The sequence below is a fragment of the Rhynchophorus ferrugineus genome, unplaced genomic scaffold (genome assembly GCF_030347505.1).
Source record: "Rhynchophorus ferrugineus isolate W39M unplaced genomic scaffold, kcgeb_rfMv2 rfM4, whole genome shotgun sequence".
NCBI classification, from domain to species: domain Eukaryota; kingdom Metazoa; phylum Arthropoda; class Insecta; order Coleoptera; family Curculionidae; genus Rhynchophorus; species Rhynchophorus ferrugineus.
The window spans coordinates 29,026,110-29,038,717 of NW_027472583.1; the positions used below are offsets into that span (position 1 = coordinate 29,026,110).

A 12,608-nucleotide genomic window follows, 5' to 3' on the forward strand; every position below is an offset into this window, starting at 1 on the left:
AAAAATACATGATAGAAATAGATATGTAGACATCTCTGTGGAAACTTTTGTAGAAGATGAAATAATTACTACTAATATACCAGAACACATAAATATTGAAAATCTTAAACAGATAGAATATGATACTAAGGGAATAGAGAAATTATTAAAATGAATGAATGAATGAAAGCAACGAAAGTCATGGAGATGGGAGAGTCAGTAGTAATTAATAAACAAATTGAGTATGTGAAAATACAATAGATGTGTGTTACCAGGTATTGGAAATGAATGCCAGAACATGCAAATAACTCCTTGGTGAGGAGTATTATTACCATTGACTTATATCAATGGACACAGACACATACAAGAGATGTAAAGAGTATGGGAAGCGAGAAGAGAGAAGACTGAGCAGACGCAGATAAAATTAAAGGATTTAATTTAGCAAGAAATAATGGACACTAAACATAACGCACCTACTCCACTATAGGCTACAAGAGTTGCTCAAACTCGAAAAAACACGTGTATAATCGCAACATTTGTGAAGACCAAACTTGAATAGCAAGGCATCAATTAAGAGTGTTATTGTGATTACAAGTCAGGCCAATAACTCAACAAACACAAACGAACAGTCACTATATTCGCCTGATATGGTTCCGGTCGATTTTCTCTTTCCAAAGAAACAACTATTCAAAAGATTTAATTTTCTGATAAGATGTTTAGATTCATGAAAAATAAAATAGTATTCAATAACCCTCCAATCTGATATATGACATGGTACCATTACCTACAAATACATATACTTTCATTTAGTCAAATTGATCCTTAAACGATTCACCTCATATAAGATGCAATTATTAGTTTGCAATTTATTAGCTATTTTAAAAACTATTCTTTAATTTTGAGGGAAATATACCATTCCGAACTATAGTGATGCATTTAGCACGTTCACTGGCTTTGACAGGGGTACCCATCACAAGTAGTTTTAGTGGTCGGTATTTGATGGAATTTAACAAATTGTTAGTACTGGTATATATGTTAAACAACAACACAATATCTAATACATTAAAACACCATACGAGTGCTTAATTTAATATTCTCTATATTAAGTTAAATCATTAAACTTATTAAACGGTTAGCATGGTTACATGTCTGGATTTATCTCTCTGTCTCAGTATAAAGATATGCTCTTCAGATATGTCTAATAATAGAGACCACTTCTAGTTCCATGCTATTTTCTAATTATACGCCTGTTATCATCTTCTGTCCACGAGCGCTACTCACTGCTGTTTTATTTATAGATAACATTCACAGACATTTGTTAAAACTTAAATCCTTTCTAACGTTAGTGTCGGCCAGTTGCGCTAGTGAAACGCCACGAATTTGAACTCTACTGGGGATATCTTAATTTCATGAATACACGCCACTCACCAGTCCTTGTGTTGCCAAGCCTCAAGCTGATATACCTATGAAGTATTATAGACGGTCGGCTGACAGTGATCTGAGCCTATCAGTAAGGGTTAGAACAATTTCAAAAATACAAAATAATTAAACATTTTAGTCAAATGTTAAATTGGAAAAAAAAATATAAAGTAAATATGTTTCAATTATTTATATTTACACATTTTCGTAAATTAGGTGGCGTGTTTCGAAATGTACTTTTGATACGGTTTCACATTTCTCTAAATAAAATAACAGATTTCCATTTCATATTACTCAATTATACACTATATACAGAAACTAATCATAGAATTTATAATTATATTTTCGATGTTCTTTATTTTTGTTGACAGATTTTGAAAATTGTTCTTGAATAGTTCTTGTAATATATTTTAAATAATTTCAACCTCAACAACTTTATTAAAATATTACTTTAATAAAACTTTATTAAAATATGATTATTAAATACACTTGCTTTTTAAACAAATGTTTTGAAAATGCTGTCCATTGTCTTTAATAAGAGCTAGAAAAGCTGCTTAAGGGTATAACACCCAAGTCGAAAGTCAATATTTTAAATTAAAGTAAATAAACCTGGGACCTGACCTGACCTAACTGTAAAATTAGATGGTTTGACATTTCTCTAAATAAAATAACAGATTTCCATTTCATATTACTCAATTATTCACTATATACAGAAGCTAATCATAGAACTTATAATTATATTTTCGATATTCTTTATTTTTGTTGTTTCATTTGAGAAAATCTACTGTCGAAGTCCATCGAACACCTTTATAAACCTATGGTGAGGCCGCTGCTTTATATCACTATGGTCGGTTTTGGTATCCTGGATTTAAAAGTTGTGATTTTGACATTAATGACCAGGAACGACTTAGAAGAAAGATTGAGTAAAAAACGTATGGAAAAAACCTACTTATTGTGGGATCCGCAAAGTGTCATATATTACGAGCTACTAAACCCGAATCAAACTGTTACTACAGATGTATAACGACATTGACTTTCACAAATTATTTCACAAAAAGCAGATGCAAACTAGCAAGATTTGTGAAGGATACAAAATAGCAGCTCGAATGGGAAGTTCTGCCTCACCCAATGTACTCACTAAACATAGCGTTTTATCATTACCAGTTATTCAGATTTATGTAGTATGGCTTGACTGGCACACGGTTTCGAAATGCTGTAGAAATACGAATAGAAGATTGGGTTGCCACCAAGCCAACAATGTTCATTCGACAAATCATGAAAAATATATTGATTAATATATATTGGACCAACTTTTTTCAATAAATATCTTTTTTAAAGTGAAAAATGATCAGAATGTATAATACATGCAAGTACCTAATATACTAGGTGTGTCGGTATTAACCTTCCGGTTTTTTAACATATTTCACTAATTGCGCAAAACTACTTTCCCCTAAATTATGTTCCGCTAAAATAACAAATCTATAGATTTATAATTTTTTGGAACTGTCAAGTTTTATGCTTGAGAACATGCATATGTAGCACGCATTAATTTTCTTGTCTCATAAAAAGGAAAAAATTCGTTGAAAGTCATGATTTGTGGGTATATACTTACGGTGAAGATGCTATAAACATAAGAATGTGTAAAATGTGATTTCGACCATTCAGATCTGATGATTTCAACGTTCAACATAAGCAACCTGATAGGCCAAAAACGTTTGAAGATGCGGAATTGCAAGAGCTATAGAATAACGATCCAACAACAACTCAAAAATAATTGGCAGAAAAGTTTAAGCGATGGGAAAGATCCAAAAGGTGGGAAGACTAGTGCCATATGAATTTAATGACAGAGGTATTAAAGGAAGTCTTTTCTGCATCGAATACAAACGGGTCATGAAAATTGATTTATTTTTAAAATCTCAAGCAAAAAAAATGGTTGTCGCCATAGACTGCAAGGCCAAATCGCAAACCAACCAAATAAAAAAATCTGGTTGGTTTCATATATAACCACTGAAATCTGGAGGAACAGTTAATATTGATAGCTATGTCAACAAATGATAAATTCTAACTGTACATTGATCGAAAAACCTGTACAATACTCTCAATCATATAATAAGGGAATTTTGTAGTATGCCAACGTCCAAGTAACGAAACCAGTCAAAGAAGTTTTATCGCACCCACCGTACTCTCTAGATAGTTTAGATCAAAGGAAAAACTGTTCTTCTGGAATGGAATCCATAAATTGCCTGAGAGACAGACAAAATCTATAGAATGAAATGGCCAAAACTTTGAATAAACACATTTTAGCTGTCTATTTTATATAATAATATATGAAATCTTATATGTATATATATGATTTTTCCAAGTTTACAACATCTTTTGACGATAAAGACGCCTGAGTTGTAAAAGCTTCCCATTATATAGCTACTGTTTCCAGGCGTTTTTGAATAATCTCGGAGGGCTGAGAACAAAACTAGGCCGCGCGGTGATATTTGCCGCCTTTCAACCCCAAAGGATAGGGTGGAGTTCTAAAATGGAAAGGTATCGTCCGTTCCTTGAACTGTGCAATATAAAAGGTTCGCTTCAGAAAACGAAAACCAAAACAGTTAATGTATTACTTTTTCTTAGTCGTATCTCTCATTCTCTTTATTTCTCTGATTTATTATTCCTTTCATTGAATCCTGTAATTTTTTTTTTAAATGTTGTAACTTTACTCAATATAATATAACATATAAATTTATTAAATATTTATTGAAAATAATCAGTTTTCAGTTCATGACTGTCTTGTACAGATTATTGAGAATTGTTTCTATGTCTCATGTGCCATACATATTAGAAGATAACAGATTTTGAAAATTGTTCTTGAGTAGTTCTTGTAATATGTTTTAAATAATTTCTACCTCAGCAACTTTATTAAAATATTACTTTAATAAAATTTTATTAAAATATGATTATTAAATACACCTGCTTTTTAAACAAAGTTCTAAAAATGCTGTCCATTATCTTTAATACGAGCTGCTTAAGGATATAACACCCAAGTCGAAATTTAATACTGTAAATTAAAGTAAATACACCTGGGACTAAGTATGCTTGAAATGCAGCAGCGATTTGATTTTAAAATTTTTCAATACGCCACCTACTTGAACAAAGAAAAATAAATTTCAATACAAAACTAAATTATTAGTTACCTGTATTTATATAAATAGTTCTATTCTTCTACAAATATCTATTCTAATGGTTTTTAAATATTGTATATAAAAACGCTGTAAACAATATTCCAAGATTCTCTATCCAAGAAGAAGTTATATTAAATAATAGATATAATATAATAGATATAATATAATATATATTGAAATTTTATATACATTTAATGTGCTGAAGTAAACTTAAAATTTGTATTAGAGTGCAACTAACGCATTGATGTTTGTTAGGTTTTGGTAATTGCTAATCTTGCAATGACTAAAGTCAGTATCAGGTAAATACACAGTGGTATTAAATTTCGTATATATAAATCGCAATAATTTTTTTAGAAAGTCCTTCATGGATCGAATACGGCTAAAATATACATATAAGAGTAGTTTTAATACACTAAAACTTACTTTAAACTAGTAGTGTTGTGGTCAGGTAATAAATATAAATTTATAGACCTTTAATATGGAGGTTACAACATAGCTAACATGGCCATTTCCATTTTCTTTTCTTTGAGAGACGATTAGAGAGTTGTATTTTACTAGATTTTATTAAGAATAAAAAAATTATATCTTAAAAACTTACCTAACAACGCCCAAGAGCAAAACACTTGTTTTATTCAGTGCTTGCTTGTATTAGAGGCATCAATTGATTCCAAATATAGGTTTGACAAGAAATAACAATATTCTATTAGGTATAATTTTCGCATTTTCGAAATGGAATCTGAAATATATTTAGCATTTATTGTTTGATTTGAAAAAAACCGCTACCGAAGTATATCAAATATATTTAGAAGCTTATGGTGGTGTTGCTCCATTTTATTTCATTTGTCTATTTTGGTTTCAACGATTAAAAAAAGACTTATTGGATTTTTTTAAGAGCTTTCAAACAGATTGATAATTGATGAATCAGATTTTTCCAAGCCTCTACTTTGCAATGCGAAAGATCCAAAAGGAGGGAAAATAGCTGCCACAAAAACTTGATAAATAAATATAATAAACGCTTTTTTTTATTAACCGTTGCAATATTGCGATTTCATTACTTGCCAAAAAAAGAAGAGTTTTCTGTAACCGACTGTGACTAATGATGAAGCATGAACATACTACGACAATCCCAAGCGTTTGGATGAATTACTTCGGGACAGCCATCCTCTGTCCATTTTAAAAATATCGGTATATTAATTTATCAATATACTGACGTACAAGAAATATCGATATCAAATTACACAAATTCACTTTTTATCCAAGAGTGAGGAGAAATCTTAACACAAAGCTTTCTCCTCTTCCTCGAAATCCCTAGGCAAAACGTCGATATTCTTCTTCGAAAAGGCTAGGTTTTTAATATGAACATTTTGCAACTAAAAATTCAATATTTTAATAAAGAACAAAATATCTAAAATATCGACCCAAAATATCAATATACTGATATATAGAGCAAAAACATATCAACGACAAATAAATCGATAAATAAAATTATCGATATTTTTTCGACATCCCTACTATCCACATCGACACCGCATTGGAATATTTATAGCCATGTTATCTATATTGAAATTGGAGAATGGAATGGAATGGTTATCTATATGGAATTCAACGTGTAACATACAAGATGCTGTTATATCCATGAATAAAACTGATACTATAACAAATTAATGGTTCTGCCGAAACCAGCGTACCCACTAGACAAAGTATCTTCTGATTATCACTTATTCGGGTTGATAGATCATATCTTGGTTAACGCATGGCTTCGAAATGCTTCCAAACGACATTTTTTTCAACACGGTATCTCGCCAGAAAATGGGAAAATAAAGGAAAATATTTATTAACATATATTGCACCATTTTTTTCTCAATAAATATCCTTTGAAACTGAAAAAATGTCCAGAATACATACAAGAATCATATTGTCATCTCAGCCAGCTGATTTCGGCAGGTGACAAAAATTAAAATTGCGTAGAAATCTTGAGATATTAAATTATTTTTGAATGTTCAATTTTACTTTATCCATTTATGTCGACCTTCTATGATATATACCTGAAAGTATCACGTTTCTACTTCAGGAAAGATGATGGGATATAGCTATATACAATAATTTCAAAAATAAACTAATTATAAACCAAAAGGTATTAAATACATGATTTAAAATTTTAAAAATGAACCCTTAAAATTAACTCTCCACTATTTTAAATGGATGCTATATAATTATGTTTCTTATTAACGCAATGAATGATTTTATTGTATGCGTTGATGCAACCACCACAAGTAATTAAAAAGAGTAGCGTTGTGTCATAAATACGTATTCAAGAACCTCTTGGAAAGCTTTAACCAGCACACATCCACCGCATCAGCCTATTTCTTTTAACGATAAATAAACAGTCTCACTGGTAACCACGCTATCCGGATGATAAACAGACTCAAAGAACGCACCAAAATCGAACGAAATGCGGAGCTTCCGTCGATTCGGCCACGAAAACTCGTGGCTCAGTAGCAGAAAAGTCGCATTCGGACGCCCGAGCAATCGATTCAAACATTTTCGCAAAAGTTAGACGATTAAACGGTCTGCCAAGAAAGAAACACGTGAAAAATGTTTGGTTTTTAGTGTGTTACCAAATTATAGTTAGTGAGAAGCGCAAGTTATATTTGTTAGTTTATTAAAGAATCTTATACAACAGAGATAACAGCAGGTAAATGAATATTTCTAAATTCCAAGTAAAATTAACATCTATTTGTATAAACATTAGTTAAATTAAAATTTTGAATAATTAAAAAGCATTGTCAGGGTTTATAAATATCAGAATAAAAACTAATGCCGTAGAATTTAAAAATTCAATTAATTCTATGAAAGAGTAATAATATAGAAACGGAATTAATATTATATAAATGTAAATAAATTTGTAAATACAATTATCGAAATTGTATAAATTATAAAATGATGAAATGCAATTTAAGATCATGTTAACAAAGTGGAGGTAGCAAAATAATCAATTACTGTCTTGTTTATTAAAATAAAAAACTGACTAGTTCAAAAATTTTAAATAAAAATATAACTGAAATATAACATTTACAAGCATTCTATGAATATATTTTATGCAATAGTGTTTTATAAACTTTAAATATATAAACGGAATAAATTATTGTATGTGCTAAAATATGTAAAATACATATATCATGTTATTACTTAAAACTTATCAAAGTAAAAAAACTTTATAATTACATTACATTATTAACAGTTGATGAATATATTCTATACAAAACTGTTCTATTACGAGTACAAATAAATATCCTCCGTTCGAAAAACGAGTAAGTTTTCTTAACGTGTGAAAATTATTGTTATATTATTATATTATAAATGACACATCCATCAACAAAATAACCTTCAAATGTTAGTGTTTTGTAACTCATAAAACGTCAACTTTTAGACAAATTTCAACATCAAACACTCAGTATTCTCAATTGGGTATACCTTTTAAAATTTTTTTTCAAAATAAGCTTCAACTTCGCCGATCACTTCTTCATTTGAACGAAATAAGTTACGCTAAAAATTTTTTAATACCTCCAAAATGCCATTAATCAGCGAGGACCAAATCTGGATTATACGGTGGGTAGGAAAACTATACGAAGCATAATTCGTTTAATTTGGCCACGGTATCCACAGCTCATGATACTATGCATTGACATATGTTGCTTTACTAAAACCACTGTTCAACTTTTATACTAAAAGCCACATTGTCATTAAATTTTAATACGTATCGTTTAGTACTATTAAGTTAGGTTTAAGGCTGATTGAGTATTACGATATATTTTTACTCTTTTTATATTTTACTTGTTTGAAATCAACTAAGAATCAGACAGTAATGACGACTTGAGTGAAATAATCTATAACTAGTGAGATCCAATGTTTGAAAATGGTCAATAGGAGAAAAACAAACATACAAAAATAATACTGATATTGTATGAAGACGCAGAATTCAGAGCTTATAAATGAGGTAATAAGATTACTCTAAACTTAAACTGAAATTCTTGGGTGAGGCATTACTACAAGGAAGCCGTCGTTGTAACATAAAAAATCGGATGAAGTGAGAGTAAATAACTCCAAAATTTTCTGCAATCTTGCAAATTTCGTAAGTATCTACAGAGAAATATTGAATTGTTACTGATTGTTTTACATTTATGATTATACGAAGATACCTAAATTTTGTATGCTATATCCAAATTCAAACAAATGGTAATCAAGATGATATATATCTGGGAAGTAGACTGGATGCGGCAGAACTTCCTATTCTACATGAAACTGTGTATTATTAACGCTCTTGCAACGTATGGCCAGACATTGTCATGCAAGAGGATGATTTTGCGTCTGTTACTCGTTATTAAATGTGTTTAATGGATAACGTTAGGCATTTGCAGTAATAGATTCATTCGGTTTTAGTAGGTTATAATATACTATACCTTACTAATCCCATCATATGCACAGCAAGATCCTTTACTAAAGTGGATTATCAAGATAGCAACACTAACTCATGACCTTTTTCTCTTGGGGTTATCGTAGTAGATTCATTTTTCATTGCCAAACACAATGGAAAACAATGAAACCGCGATATTGAACCGGTTCGAAATGACATTTTTAGAAGATTCGTGTGATATTCATTTTTAATATTACAATCTCATGAAAACGCCTAGAAATAGTATTCATTTTAAGGCACCTGAAAAATGAACATCTGAGCAGTTATTGAGTATTGATAAATCATTATCTTGCTTGATCCTCAAGACGGTTATTGATATCAAAATCACCACTTTCAAATAATTTAATCCAAAACTGTAGTTGACGGAGCAGCATAATCATGCTTATAAAAGTATACACTGAATAATTCGATAATATTAAATAGAAGACTATTATTTTACGTATAGAAATGTCCAAACCATCGAATTTAACAGTTGTTTACTCACATTTCTAATAAAAATATCTACAATCAACTAATAAATGCATTGGCTCCCAGTGAACATTGAACCGGGAACAGTGAACTATATATGGAAACGCTGCTATGCTATGACTTTGACTTTAATTTGGATAAATATAATATTTAACGTAAATTTCATATTGATAATAAAATAAATTTAGAGTAAAAGTATTCCGAAGCCCATTTTGAAACGAGTGTTTTATATGATAATCATGTTTATTTGTTAATGAGATTCGGAAATGATTAAATCACATCGTTTATTACCCAGATTGACATTCCGATACTCGGCCGTGGGATCGTTTGAATTGCAAAAGCCGATCTTGTCTTCCTAGAAATAACAGCAGAAGCAAATCTCGAACAAAAACTCAGCTGACGACATATCGATAGCTACACGTTTCTGCCTATCAGAATTGCAAATTTATGTTAAATAATTTCAGTAACATTATGATATATACTAACTTAACACTAATAACAAACGATTTCGTTATATAATTCGTAAAAGCAGACATATTTTGTTGTTTATTACGAAACGGTTTGTATATTTCTTCAATTTCATCTAAATAAGCAGAAACTGAAGGAGATAGTTTTGGTGAACTGAATCAGACTTGTTTTGACAGAATGAGAAATTTTAGCAACGAACTGACATTTTAAAGGCGAATCTGTGTCAAGCATTAGTGTTATTTAAATGTGATGGTCATATTCCCGCCTTCCAACATTTCCTTATCGGTAAAAGATAATTCTGTATTCATAAAATTTTGCATATATAACAGGTCAGTTGAAAATTCCCCGGCCTGGCACATAGAAGGCAATTATATCCATATGTTTTTTAGTTAACCCTAAGCAAATTTTATTATTATGAAAAAAAATTGATAAAAAGGAATTTTGCGTGTTGATAAAATATTGCTTTTTGAAGGGAAAAAATACAGTTGAAACAAAAACTTGGTTTGATGCCGACTTTCTGGATACTGCCCCATGAAAATCAACCATCAAGGATTGGTATGCTAAGTTTGGACATGTGAAATGAGCACCGAAGACGGTGAACGCAGTGGACGCCCAAAACAGGTTGTTACCGACAAAATCATTTAAAAAATCCATAAAATGATTTTGCATGACCACAAATTGAAATGAAATAGTAGACACTCTAAAGATATCAACTGAATGTGTACATCATATCATTCACGATTATTTGGGTATGAGAAAGCTCTATGCAAAGTGGGTGCCGCGCGAGCTCACTTTTGACCAGAAACAACGACGAGTTGATGATTCAAAGCAGTGCGAGCATTTCACTCAGAAGTTCAATCGACAGTCATCCGAGTGAACTGCACACGATGAACCCGCTCCAAAGCGTGAGAAAAGGCAACAGTCGGCTGGCAAGGTTATGGCGTCTATATTTTGGGATGCGCATGGAATAATTTTCATTAACTATGAATGACATCCATGAATTGGGCTTCGAATTGCTTGCCTCATCCACCATATTCTTCAGATCTGGTCCCCAGCGACTCTTTCCTGTTATCAGATCTCAAAAGAAAGCTCGCTGGGAAGAAATTTTCGTCGCATGAAGAGGTGATGGACGAAACTGAAGCTTATTTTGAAGCAAAGGACAAAGGACGTACTACAAAAAAGGTATCGAAAAGTTGGAGGGTCACTATAATCAGTGTATCACCCTTGAAGGGAATTATGTTGAATAAAAGAAACTAATTTTCCCAAAAAAACATGTTTTACTATGCTAGACCGGGGACTTTTCAATTGACCTGTTAGTAATGACGAAGTATTACTACCAAATACAAGATGACTATAAGGTTTTTTATCATGGGAATACAACTTAGCTCACTAATTCTATGTACAAATAAGTAAAATTGGGGTGTTACTATATTCACATTAAAAAAATCTATAATTGGTGATTTTCAGTGTGTTTATATACTTTTTATTGACGATCATATATCATACAACATCAAACTAGTTTTTAAAAATATCATTGACGTTAAATCCTACTGATCAAAGTTAAAGTAGGTAAATCGCTGTCATTGCTCAGATTTGCTCTTAGATTTCTAATGTGTTCTCGATTTTTTCTTTAACAATGAAACACAAAATTGGTTCACAACTTTTTCATCAATAATTCGACCCATTATTCATGTCGTAACTTGATTTGGCTCCGTCGAACTTCTGACTATGATCTTTATCATCTCTCTCAATACTTGCAAAATAGTCACTAATTCTGTCTGTAACCTAGCGTAAACGTGATAAAAGACAATGCCTTTCCCATTATTCAATTTTGGAGTCGTATTGGTTGTTGTCAGTAAAGGATCTACTAATGATTTGGTAAGATACTCGAAGGATGAACTTGATCTTGACCTGATTGACCTTGATGTATATTTCTTTTCCTATACCACCAAACAATTAGCATCAATTTTCTTGGCATCAATGCAAACTTTGCAAGAGTGAAGGTTCCATGGACTTCATCCGCAAATTTTTGACACAATATTGTTAAACGTAATCCACCTTTTATCGCTTGTACGAATTCGTTTCAAAAAATTACTCAATTTCATTTCGTCTTAGCAACGATTCGTAAATGAAAACTGGAACTATTATATTTTTAACTGTCAACTGATGTGAAACGCAGGAATCGAGTTTATTTTCAGATAAATCAGATCAGATTTCATCAGATCTCTTTCTTGACAAAGGAATACAACTTTAGATTGGCAACTTTATCAAATTCAACTTCAGTTCAAATTCATATCGCAACTTGATTTGGCTCCGTCGAACTTCTGGCTATTCCCTTTTTCATCTCTCATAATTCTTGTAAAAGAGCCACTAAATAACACTGAGGTAAATGTGATGAAATACAATGCCTATTGTTCAATTTTGTCATTGCGCAGGTTGTACATCATTGAAGAGAACTTAGTCTTAGGAATGGTAAAAAACATAACAAGTTTTAAAAGTAGATTGATTGCAATTTACTTATGAAAAAAGTAACTTAAGAATATTACAGTGCATGAGAAGGAGTGTTATTTTATCCTCGCAATCCAAATAAAACTGATTTTCTAATAATAAACAAAAGTTATTTTTAA

General features: G+C 31.1%; 1 protein-coding gene across 17 annotated transcripts in view; it reads left to right on the forward strand.

Moving 5' to 3' along the window:
* Positions 1–12,608, forward strand: part of CAP (Cbl-associated protein) — a 153,171-nt gene that overhangs the window by 1,409 nt on the left and 139,154 nt on the right. For 16 of the 17 annotated variants that reach the window (XM_076402580.1, XM_076402584.1, XM_076402583.1 and 13 more), the window contains exon 1: positions 6,978–7,266. The exons of the other annotated variant lie outside the window; for it this stretch is intronic. The gene's annotated coding sequence lies outside the window, so the exon portion shown is untranslated. Of the gene's footprint in view, positions 1–6,977; positions 7,267–12,608 lie in introns of those variants that run through there. 17 annotated transcript variants of the gene reach the window in all.